This window comes from Macaca mulatta, chromosome 13 (assembly GCF_049350105.2).
Source record: "Macaca mulatta isolate MMU2019108-1 chromosome 13, T2T-MMU8v2.0, whole genome shotgun sequence".
Lineage (NCBI taxonomy): Eukaryota > Metazoa > Chordata > Mammalia > Primates > Cercopithecidae > Macaca > Macaca mulatta.
Window position 1 is genome coordinate 68,600,072 of NC_133418.1, and position 12,608 is coordinate 68,612,679.

General features: G+C 40.2%; 1 long non-coding RNA gene across 2 annotated transcripts in view; it reads left to right on the forward strand.

The window, feature by feature from the left end:
• LOC144333605 (uncharacterized) overlaps window positions 1-12,608 on the forward strand; it is a 90,231-nt gene that overhangs the window by 13,725 nt on the left and 63,898 nt on the right. The window lies entirely within an intron of this gene.

A 12,608-nucleotide genomic window follows, 5' to 3' on the forward strand; every position in this document is an offset into this window, starting at 1 on the left:
TGCTTGAGGCCAGGAGTTCGAGACCAGCCTGGCCATCATGGCAAAACCCCATCTCTACTAAAAACACAAAAATTAGCCATGCCAAAGCGGCACATGCCTGTAATCCCAACTACTCAGGAGGCTGAGGCACGAGAATCGCTTGAATACAGGAGGCAGAGATTGCAGTAAGCCATGATCACGCCATGCCCTCCAGCCTGGGCAACAGAGTCAGACTCTGCTTCAAAACAAACTAAATTTTAAAAATACATCAACATATCCAATCTACTAATCTTTATTAAATATCTACTATCAAATATGTTAATGATATTAACTATAAGTAAGTATATAAAATTTCTACTATATAGTACTGAGAAATAAACCTGTAAAAGGCATAGCCCCTGCTCTCAGAGAAGTTAAAATCTATTAGGGATACTAAGATTTGCAAATAGACTCCTTAAATTCTGTTTTACATAAATTTTTAAATTTCAATACATTATTGAACATATAGAAGTAAGAAAACCTTCATGCTCAATTTAGACAATTATTTGATTATTATAACTCAAACAGCATGAAAAAAGCCAACTGCGTGCACCTCCCAAAAAAATTCTCTTCCCTTCCCAGGTATCACAGTGACTGAAATTCTACTGATGTTAGTCATCCCTTTAGGTTAAACACTGCCCCAATTTCCTTCCAATACCAATGGGTCATTATTTAGATTTTCCTAGGCATATTTAACTGCTGGTATTTTAAATATAAGAATAACTTAAATAAATTGCTATAATAAATTACTTCTATTTTTCTAGTAATTTTAGACCAGCCTGCCCAACATGGAGAAACTCTGTCTTTACTAAAAATACAAAATTACCTGGGCGTGGTGGCACATGCCTGTAATCCCAGCTACTCAGGAGGCTGAGGCAGGAGAATCGCTTGAACCAGGGAGACAGAGGGTGCGGTGAGCTGAGATCACGCCATTGCATTCCAGCCTGGGCAACAAGAGCGAAACTCCATCTCAAAAAAAAAAAAAAAAAAAAAGAATTACCCCAAGATGATTTAACATGTTGTCATATTATTTACCTGTTAGATCACTTTCCACCATAAGAAATAGTACCCCTCCCCCATGAAGGCATGAAGAATTTGGTGTGAGGGATCACTGATTGGGAACCATTAAACAAAGAAGGGGGAAATCCCACAAGATAAGCTTAAACCCATCACAATCTATCAAGACTGGGCATGTGTAAGGAGTTAATGTTTCCAAGAAAATCAAGAGTCAACAACAGAGAGAAGGTGGTCTTCTCAATTACAGTCACACTCCTAAAAATCAATCACAGTCAATAGTCACATCGAAGTGAGATGATGGTGATAAAGGGAAAGAGAAAAAAGAGATATTTCCCATAAATTCTGCGTTATTGATGACTGACCCCACAGAGGCTAATGTTCACAATAAGAATGAGCATTTATAAACTCATGTGTTAAAGCCCCGTTACATTCTAATGCAAAAATAACCCTTTGTTAACTTGAGATTTTTATGTCTTGATCATAGGGAAAGCCACATGCAATTATTTACTTTCTATTTTGTTTGTTGTAGTTATGCATAGTTGACCTAATACATGTCATAATACATAAATATCTTGCTGTGATTGCTTTTCTTTTCTGTCTTTCTTTTTGTGTGTTTGTGTTTTGTTCTATGAAATTTGGTCACATGTAAAGATTCATGTAACTATCATGTAGCTATCATGTAGCTACCACAATCAAGATACAGAACTAATCCATCACTACAAATAATTACCCGTTTACCCCTTTATAGTCACACCATGTCCCTAACACCTGACAACCTCTGATCTTGTCTCCATTTCTATAATTTTGTCATTTTGAGAATGTTCTATAAATGGAATCAAGAAGTACATAAATCGGAATCATACAGTATGTATCTTTTGAAGTCATCTATTTTTTTAAATACATATGTGGCTCATATACATACAATAACATACATATGTTTAATTGGTATATTCTTGCCTCAAATTTTATAAAAATGTTTTAAGTTTAATTTGATCCAATCTGTAAGACATTAGAGACAGCCCTGGGGGTAAGTTTGCCAGAATGCAAACTGAAGGGTGAATCATTTCATGATGACAGCATAGCTCTGTGTGTTTAAAAGGGCTCAATAGTTCTTAGGCCTGAATTCCATCTTGAAGCTCAAAAGTAGTTAATATTAGAGTATTTTGGAGCAAATCTCTGCAGCTTCAAACTCTGTCTTTGGGAGGTGTCACTGAAGAGAACACACAATGGGAAGAAAGGCAGCTTTGCTCGCCAGCTGCCACGTCCACCTTGCCTTCACTCTGGTTCTCTAGCAACAGAGAAACCCCAGGAGGGATTTTGCTAGACAAGATGAAGTTAAAGAGTTAATGACTCCTATCCAGACCATAAATTAACCTGTATTTTTAAAAATCTGAAGGAAGAGGTGTTCCAGAGGACTAATGAACACGTATATCTAAAAATAACTCCTTGTTTAATTAACAGCACACTTCACACTCTAATTAAAACTGCTGGCCAGACTGAGGATAATCATCCACATCTTTCACAGGCATCATAAAGTTCAATGAAATCATTTGAGCTTTATGGGGAAATAACATGTAGGCTACTGTGGAGAAGGGTATCAGAGGGGGATATTAACTTCATTTAAGCAAGGAAGAAGCAGTAGACAGGAAGTCAAGCTGTGCAAAAGGTCAGGTGAGAAAAGGAGGGACCAAGGACAGAACCAGAGTGGCAAAAAGCTAATCTCCAGTTTCAAGTAATTTCTACACTTGATCTGTGAAGTGAGGAGGGCCCCCCACCCCCTACCCACAACAGAGAGTAACCACCTCTGCCTTTGGTAGGCTAAGCCTGGAGGAAGAGCAGTCAGCTGTCTGAAATGGAAGGATTTCAGGACCTTACTGTAAATAACAACAGCCAACACATACTGACCACTAATTTTGTGCCAGGAATTGCTAACACTTATTATTTTATGTATTACCATAAACTATCTTACAGATGATAAAACTAACGCTTATAAAAGTTTAGTTACGGCCAGGTGCGATGGCTCACGCCTGTAATCCCAGCACTTTGGAAGGCCAAGGTGGGCGGATCACATGAGGCCAGGAGTTCGAGATCAGCCTGGTCAACATGGGAAAAGCCCGTCTCTACTAAAAATACAAAAATCAGCAAGGCGTGGTGGTGCACGCTTGTAATCTCAGCTACTTGGGAGGCTGAGGCATGGGATTCACCTGAACCCGGTAGGTGGAGGTTGCAGTGAGCCAAGATTGTGTCAATGCACTCCAGCCTGGGTGACAGAGCGAGACCCTGGCTCAAAAAAAAAAAAAAAACAACAAAAGTTAAGTTACATGCCCAAGAGCAAGTCAGCAGAGAAGTCAAAAAAACAGACCTAGGCAGACTGAGACACCATGCTGCCTCACTGAACAGGGTCAAAACCTACTTCACAGGACTGCTGTGACAGCTCAAGAGAACCTGACACCTGCTAGGTGCTTAGTATATATTCCCCAACAATCTCCCCCAATGGCCTGTATCAGACCTAACGAAATCTACCAGTGAAATCTTTTCTCTTTGGGTAAGCTTTGTGTCTCTAGGAGTACTCTGAAAAATAAACAAGCCAACAAAAATACAGACAGAGCATTTTGTATGCATATAATATTCCTGGAAACTTCTATCAGATTTGAAGATTGAAAAATGGAACAATAGGCTGATACATTCTAAGGGCAGTTCCATTCTAAGAAAGCTAAAATGTTAGAAAATATACCTCCTCCCATGGACCTGGCCTTTGATGATTTGTTTCCTGCATTTGACATATACTCTTTAAGTTTCCAGCTTAAATCTCAGTGAACGACTGAATGAGACTAACAAATATTGCACTGAGTGACATGAGACTTTATAACATTGATATTAGCTCCTTTCTCACCTCCATTCATTTTTATAACATTTGAAGTAGAAAAAGCAAAAGTCAGATACAGATGCAAACATTACCCAAATACTGACATATGAAAAGATAGTAATACTCCCAAGTCTACACTAGCAAATAGTACTACTGTGCGTCGGCTTGAAATGTCTGTTCATCGCCTTAACCCAGCATGAAAAAGGTAGTTAATGTACACTAATGCTTAATATATGGGGAATATAAGAAAGTCACAGGCTACATTAAGCCACTCCACCAATTACTACCTTTTGGGATTTAAATTTGTTAGGTCACAAAAGTAAATGATTATAGGGTCCAGACAGGAATGCAAATCATATGGCAGCCTGGTATAAGGCGTGATGGGTGAGGATTGTGGTGAACGGGAGCAGCACATGCCCGTGTGGAGAGGACAGCTGCTATTCAGCTAGTGACTGCCATTAGGAAAGGTAGGACCCAAAGACACACACCATTTCTTGGCTTTTACATGAAATTTCCCAAGTAACTAATAATTTTTTTAAAAAAATTAAACATTGTGCCAGTCAAAGAAAATACTTCTGAGGTTGGATCCAACCTGCAGACCAGGAATCTATACCCTCTGGGTAAAAGGCAGCAAAGAGTAAATTCTGATTGGCTGAAAAGAAAGTAAAGGGTCCAGGGAGTGGGAGCCTGAATAGGCAGAGTGGACAGTGCCAGACACACAAGCGCGAATGTGAGGATCTCCTCACTCAGTGTCTCCAAAGACGGGCAGAGAAGGTGAAAGAAATAGAAGGTGAAGAGACAAAGGAAAGGGGCTTTGCTTTCTTCACATTGTGTAAATTGTTAGCAATAGCTGGGGATGTGGAAAGGAAAACACAGAGGGAAAAGGCCTGAGATGTGCATGAGCATGTTCAATATTGTGAGACACAAGTCAAACGAGTGTGAGTAAGCACTCATGTTTACCACCCTTGGGTAGTGAGCTGACAGCAACCACAGTGGCCGATGCTTCTAGACATTATGTGCTGTGTGGTTTACAGGGATGATCACACATTTAATCTTGACAACAAAATCAAATAGTTATATTGTCCCCACTTTTCAGATAAATAAACTGAGTGTTAGAGACATTAAGTATCTTTCCCAAGGCCATAAAACTGGTAGGTGGCAAAGAAGGCATTTAACCCTGGACTATCTCACTCCAGTGCTGAGTTCTTAACCAGTGTCCACTGTTGTGTCTCTGCTGAGTTTGATATGGGGCCACAAGGCTGAAAAGTAAAGGCCTTCTGAAATGTCATGGGTGCTCAACCTCCAGGAGTTTCAACTCTAGAGAGAGATAAGGAAGCTCATGTTCTCCTTTTGCTGACAATGGCCTTCTATTATGGATGGCAGAGTAAGGTGGTGGTGAGAACGGTGGGCCAACATTCGTGTTCCATTAGCCTCCACTGCATTTTCTGTGCTGCATGTTAGCCAAGTCACCAAAGCTCTCTCTGAAGCTCTCCAGGATTCAGTTCCTTGGCTGTACAATGAGGACAATACTGCTTCAGCTGCCAAAGAAAAGAAGCCCCAAGAGGATTTCTCAAAGCCCCTCCCAGCACGTTTGTTTTCAAAAAAGGTTTTCTATACAATGCCAGCATTGCTAGATTCTTTCAGCATTTTTCTCTTATTCTTGAATGTCCCAGAGAGTTCACTGAAGGGTTCCCGATTCTCAGGCTTATGATCAAGAGCCCCTAACCCAGTCTGTACACACCTCTAAATATATGGGTTTTAGCTTTTCCCTCTTTTAATCAGAGCAATGGTAGAAAGTTTTACAGAGAAAATAAAATCCCAAGGTCCATGCCCTAAAGATGAAGGCTAACGATAAAGACACATATGTAAAACTGATTTTTAAAAGTTCCTTTTAAAATTTTTTGCTATCACACTAACCAACAGCAAAATATTCACTTAGCCATGCAATGTTTGGTGTAAGGGAATGAAATTTTCAGAGAAAATCGCTCTTAAACCCTCACAACTAAAGACTTCAATGGTAACCAAGAATAGTGACAAACCTGAGTAAACCCCAAAATAGGGGAATTCTGATAAATGTATGTTGATGACAATTAGGATAACTAACTCTATCGTTTAATTAATATTAATTTATTGTGTTGTATTTAAGCTTGAGTTGAGTGAAAGGTGTTGAAGGCACAAACCACTCTGAGTGCCTCATGCCAGCCCCATACCTGAAATGACTCAGGCTCACCTAATCTGCTTTGCATCTGGGAGACTTCCATCCTGCAGGCACCTTTCTTCTACATATGGTTATAATACAAAGTTGTGCTGCTGAGTTTGGGAATGCATTACCCTGATTCCTGCTCTTCAAAATTCTGAGACATCTGGTATATTCAACAACATCAGCAGTTTTGGGGAGCCAGATGTATTCAGCACTGCAAGTTTAAAAGTGGCTTTAAGGAGCAGAGCCTCCCTTTGAGCCTCCATGCTCCTATTCCTGACAGATGCTGAGCTGCAGATGCTCATTCACAACAGCCCACACGTGCATCTCCACCTGAAGGATGATCTGAAGGCAGAGCCAACTCACCTCCAAAACTGGACTTACCATTTTTCCAACCAAACCTACTTCCCATTCTTTGTCTTAGTGATCTCCAGCCCTAGCCACCCACTGGCCCAATCTGTAAACCTGAGAGTTATGTTCAAAGTCCCCCATCTCCCTCAATCCTCACATCCACCTACTTGTCATGACCAGTCAATTCTAGGCCAGAAAGCCCCCACCTGCCAGTGTATCAACAATGAACTGGCCTAGACTCTGAGCGCTTCAGAGGAGAAAGGGAGGAGCAAAGGGCCTGCTGTTCCCTCAGCCACATCTAAACAACCCAACCCAGTGCAGTAAGGTACAAGGACAAGAAACTACAGGGGAGAGCATATAATGTGAAGCATGCCACTTCGAGTGAAGGTATCTCTAGCTTCTCTGAGGGCCATGATACTATAAGAGTAGGTTGAGCATAAGCCTAATACCCATCCATCAGGGAGCCCAAGCCCATGATGAGAAAGTCTGTCAGCCAGAGAGGAAAAAACCTATCCCACAATAGGACCAAACCACAACCTGCAGACTCCCAAAAAGAAAGAGAAATGCTGAGCTGTTCTAATGGCAAAAGGAGACATTGACAAAATGTAAAAATAACAAGGAGAATAATAGTCGTAACTTAATTCCTGCCCACAAACAGCATCTGAATCTATGTGGCAATGCTACTTATGACTCATCCCCACAAGTCAAAGTTGGAGCCAAATGGGCAAAAGAAAAAAAAATGACATCTGATGGGAAAGATGCTTGCAACACAATTAATTTTGCGTAAAGAATGTATAATTTTCCAAGGATTTGACCTAAAGCATTAAGCCAGACCATATATTGTTCTAATCAATTAGGCCTTCCTGCATCAGCACTTTTGCCTTGCAAATAACTGAAGCCATCATGCCCTCTAATCAGGAGGAAAAAGTCATACAGATTCATTTATTACCATTTGTGTTTATTATTTTTCCAGGGAAAAAAAAACAGAATAACTCTAAAACAGATTTGAAGGTCTCTGCAGCTGAAAAGGATGTTGTCAGAAAATTATACTCATTTGAAGGGAGAAATAGCTAGATGCTACTTAGTGCCTGTCCTGGGGCTTTTTACCATTTTGAGATTTTAAAAAGTGAATTTTCCTATATGAGAAATGCCATTCAGAATTATCCAAGTCAAAAATGGAGTCTTCAATACTGTTCTACTATCTTAGATTTATCAGAACTACAGAAGTGTAAATGGTATAGCTAGAATGAGCTTGGATATAATATGTTCCATCCTTTTCAATCTCCCTATGGAAATGTAGCAACTTCTGTGATAGGATCTATATAAATAATGATAATACTATTCATTGACTATTTACTGAATACTTAGTTTGTGCCAGGCACTATGCAAAGCTCCTTATATACTTTGTCTCATCCAATCATCACCAAATCCTATGATATCGTCACAATTACTAAACCAGTTTCACGGATGACAAGACTAAGGCTACCAGTTAATGCATCTTCTATTGACTGCTTCGGTGGATGTGAAAGTATAAGGGCCTGAAATAAAGACCCCAGCACAAAATCTTTAGAGAATTGCCTTAGTCCTATACCAAATGTAATAACAACTTTCAAGTTGCCATCTCTTAAGCCTGCAGAAAATATCTTTATTTCTAAAAAAGCTGGCCAGGCGCGGTGGCTCACGCCTGTAATTCCAGCACTTTGGGAGGCTGAGGCGGGTGGATTATGAGGTCAGGAGATCGAGACCATTCTTGCTAACATGGTGAAACCCCATCTCTACTAAAAAGTACAAAAAAAAAAAAAATTAGCCGGGCGTGGCGGCGCGCGCCTGTAGTCTCAGCTACTCGGGAGGCTGAGGCAGGAGAATGGTGTGAACCCGGGAGGCGGAGTTTGCAGTGAGCCGAGATGGTGCCACTGCACTCCAGCCTCGGCAGCAAAGCAAGACGCCATCCCAAAAAAAAATAAAAATAAAAATAAAAAATAAATTAAAAAAAAAAACTGGCATCCAAATACTTTTGTAAGAAAATTACAATTCAGCATCTTATTCAGCGTTTAGGTTACTTCATTACTTTTTAGACTCTTCAGAATGTAAAGATACAAATTTGACTAATGTTGTTTAACGTGTAGTGTCAATTACGCTAGATATTTTGTGAGTTATTTTATTTATTTTTCACAAGATGATCATGAGATGCTTAGTGTCTTTCATATTCCATAGGTATAAACCCAGAACAAAAAGATAGACAGCTGATAAGGGTTGCAACTGAGATTTAGAGGCGGGTTGTCTAATTCCTAAAGGAGGGTAAGGGACTATGAGTCCAGTTAATTGGTTTGCAACTTTGGAAAAAATATTTTGTGACAAAAATATATTGAAACAAAGAGCCAAAGGGTAGACAGTTTATTGAAGGCTTTTAACTATTTGCTTGATTCCTGGATCCAGATGACAACACATAGTATGTTGTCATGGTCCCACATTTCTTTTGAAAATTTCAACATGGACCACATGAAAAGTAAACCCCTATGACTGGAAACCTAGTGCTCTTGCCTTCTGCAACATGGAGTCATCTGCTCCTTGTTTCCATCCAAATCAGCAGCAGGAGCCATAGAAAATGGGCCATTTAAAGCAAAGAAAAAAGAAAAGTGGGAAATCACACAAAGGGGAACGCTCACAATTCTGGTGATCGTTTTTTAATTTGTGATTGTGCCCAACACTATTACCATGTATTTATAATTCGACCAATGAAGTCAGTAATGCTGGATGACTTATATTCTTGACAATATGTGGCAACTGAATTCAGCATTCTGCACTTCTAATGGCAGTAGCAGCAAATACCCAGAAATGTATGGCATGAATGTATTCACTAGTATCTTCCCATTCTGAATCCCCTGAATTGCTCTCCCAGTTTCAAAAAAGTGTCCCTGAACCCTAAATAATACGTGAACCATGCAATGCAAATCAATAGATTTTTCATGTGCAATAATTGTTTCTCTCTGGGAGATTCCCATTAGTCCCAGAAGGAAAAATATTTTGATTGACCTCAAGGAACACAGCAGATGTGGATAAGCTGTGTGTGCTTCTGACCTTATCAGAAGAAAACCAGGCCTTGAAAACCACAGGGGAACACCCTGGACATGTGCATATTGGCTGTGGGAAACCAAATGGCTGGTCAAGTGTGTGTTCTCCTTCAAAACCAACCAAACCAATACATGCAGACTGTGCAAGGGAAAGAAGAAAAAAGGGCGTGAAAGGCTGTGTGAATTAACAACATTTATTTATGTTTAAAGCAGTCTCAGGAAATAATAATATCAAGGGAAAAAATGGAATGTTGTGAGCATCTGGGAATCTTTGACCCATTAGTAAAAAGATTTTCTACATAAAATTCTAGAAACCGAGTTGCTTAAGCCCCTGGGTACAGAGGAGAAGTTTACTCTGTTACCTTTGAATGCCACATTTCCTGCTCAGTGTGAGAGTTATATGGCCAAATAATATCACAAGAAGAGGGTGAAAAATCAGCAAAATTCATTTTTCATGGAGAGTTCCAACCCAGGGGAACAGGTTAAAATTACTTGAGAGAGAGAAGGAAGAAAGGGAGGAAGAATTTAGGGGATACTCGGAGAAGTCTTTACTTTGAAATGGGAGGAGTTCTTAGTTCCACTAAAATCACTTTCTAGCACCAATAAGGCCAGATCAGCCTGGGGTGGGAGCAATTCCTTGTCCCCTGCCATGAACTAGAAGAAACAGAGCACATTACTAGTATAAAGGAATCTCAGGTCACTGCTCCCTGACATTTCTGAGAAAGCAGCACACTACTGGGCAAAGCACAGTAAGGAGAATTTGTGAGGTAAGTTTTTACAATCTAAGGTTTAAATTATACCTATTGTGCATCAAAACCAGTGCACTATTGGACAAATGGAACAGACGCAGATAAGCCTCAATTCATATTCAAGGAGAGGACTTAGAGGAAACCCAGGAATGCCACCCAAAAACCCACAGCAGTTGTGGCCTAGGGGGAAATTTTAATAATCAATGCTCCTCTTATAAACTTCTCATAAATTGGTTAAAGGCCTAGAATAATTTTCATTTATTCATTTATTCAACTAGTATTTAAGTCAAGCCTCCGATGTGCTGAGTCAGTGTAGCTAAATCATTGCATACAAAGTGGAGAGTGGATAGGTGGGCTGGACTGATAGACAGGAGCTAGATTAGGGTGGAAGCCTGATGGCTGGGGAGCCAAATTTGGCAGAAAGGAGAATTTTGCTGACCAGCACAGTGTTTATTACAACTTTGCTCTTGAATGCCTCCAAACAAATCGTGCACATTTTTCCAGCAAGTACAGGGCATACCATTCCGAATTCCCTTACATTGAGGCAGTTAACAAATTTATGTTATCTGGCTGGCCTCTGGCATCATAAGCATTTGTGTTTATGATCCCTGAGCCAGGTCATGGCCAAGGGAAATACTACCTTCCCTTACAGGTCTATTGCAAACACATGAGGATGTTTTGAGTCATCCAATAACTGGCAGGTACTACTGGAAGTTGTGACCCAGAACCAAGGAAGCTCAACATCCTGCAACATCTGGGAAAGCTCCTCATAGGGAAGATTTGCCTGTCCCCCAAATGCTTGAAGCACCTCCTTTGAGAAACACTGGGCCAAGTAATGTCATGGTATAAAATTTGCACTTTAAATCTTAATATTTATTGTCCGATTGATAATACTAGTATTATCAATTCAAGTAGAGTCCTACTTGAATTACTAACATTTCTAAATTATGAACAAAAGAACACAGATAAAAAAAGAATTCAGAAGAGAATCTTGATTTGTAACCGATGCTGAGAGACAATATGTTTTACTATATTTTATAAGGAGGCATTATTTTCTTCCCTGAAATAGTAGCAGTATCTGGCTTCAAAATAGAGTCTCTGTAAAAACAAGATGTTCCCTCCACTGTGATTTCATACAAGCACCTAATTAGAGAAACCACAGGGAAAGCTAACCAAAACCATCTTAAAGGGGTTTAACTTTTAAATGTGAAATTTCTGGTATTACCTTCCTTTGGATGGTAGGAAATGCTATAGGGATACAAGGGGCTGCTTATTGCACACATCAAGAACCAGAACTATGCCATGGAAATGTTTCTGGTTGGCCTCGCAGGACACAGACCACAATGGGGTGGTTCAGCACCACACATGTTGACACACTCACTCTTTCTTTCTATGTTTTCTATTCTGGTGTAATGTCCAGGAAAAGAACTTATAAAGCTATAGGCAACTTCAAAGAGTGTGTAGAAAAGGACAGAGGATGTGTTTCCCGGGATTCAAAGCCAATTTGCTGCTACTTTATAGGGTTTCGACTCCACAGATATTGATGAGGAAAGGCCTGCTCCCTCAAGGATGATCCTGGGAAATTACTACCCAGGAGTGCACCCCGGGTGAAATGCATAATGGCAGATGATAATTCTGTGGTCAAACCATTACTTTGGTGTTTAAGCAGATCAAATCGATGAGAAAATGAGCCAGAGATGGGTCTTCACATAATAATAATCATTAAAGAGGGGCAAGGGGGCGTTCTTCCATTGCAAAAGAGGAAGGTTCCTGTTAGGTTTTCTGATGAACGCAAAAAAACATTAATTGCTATTTCTCCTGCCCCTGCTTTCCTTACTGTCAACCTTCTTGAAAACTGAGCCCACTCTTGATGCCCCCATTCCCTTACTCCCACTCTTATCAGTTAGGCTGGTAAGAGGATTCTCCCATCACATTCACTAGGGAGCCATCCTCCAACCCAACAGCCTCTTCCATTCTCACTGTCCCTACTGCATTTTCTCAAAATCATTCATTCATTCACTGATTTTTTATTAAGATACCACTGAATGCACAATTACTCCAGACCTGAGTGGAAATGGCAGTGAGCAAGAGCCCCTGCTCTCCTGGACCTTAGAGTCTAATGTGGCAGAGGGAGTGAGGGGAAAAAATGAGTTGGATCATTTCAACTAGCAAAAAAATGCTACAAAGAAAATCAAATTGGCACAGTAACCGGGAAGCAGGGTATGAAGGAAAAAGGAGACTGTCTACTGGGGACAGACCACCTGGGTTCATTTCCTTACTCTGACACTTATTAGCTATAGGGAATTGCATCACCTCCTTGTGCCTCAATTTCCTCA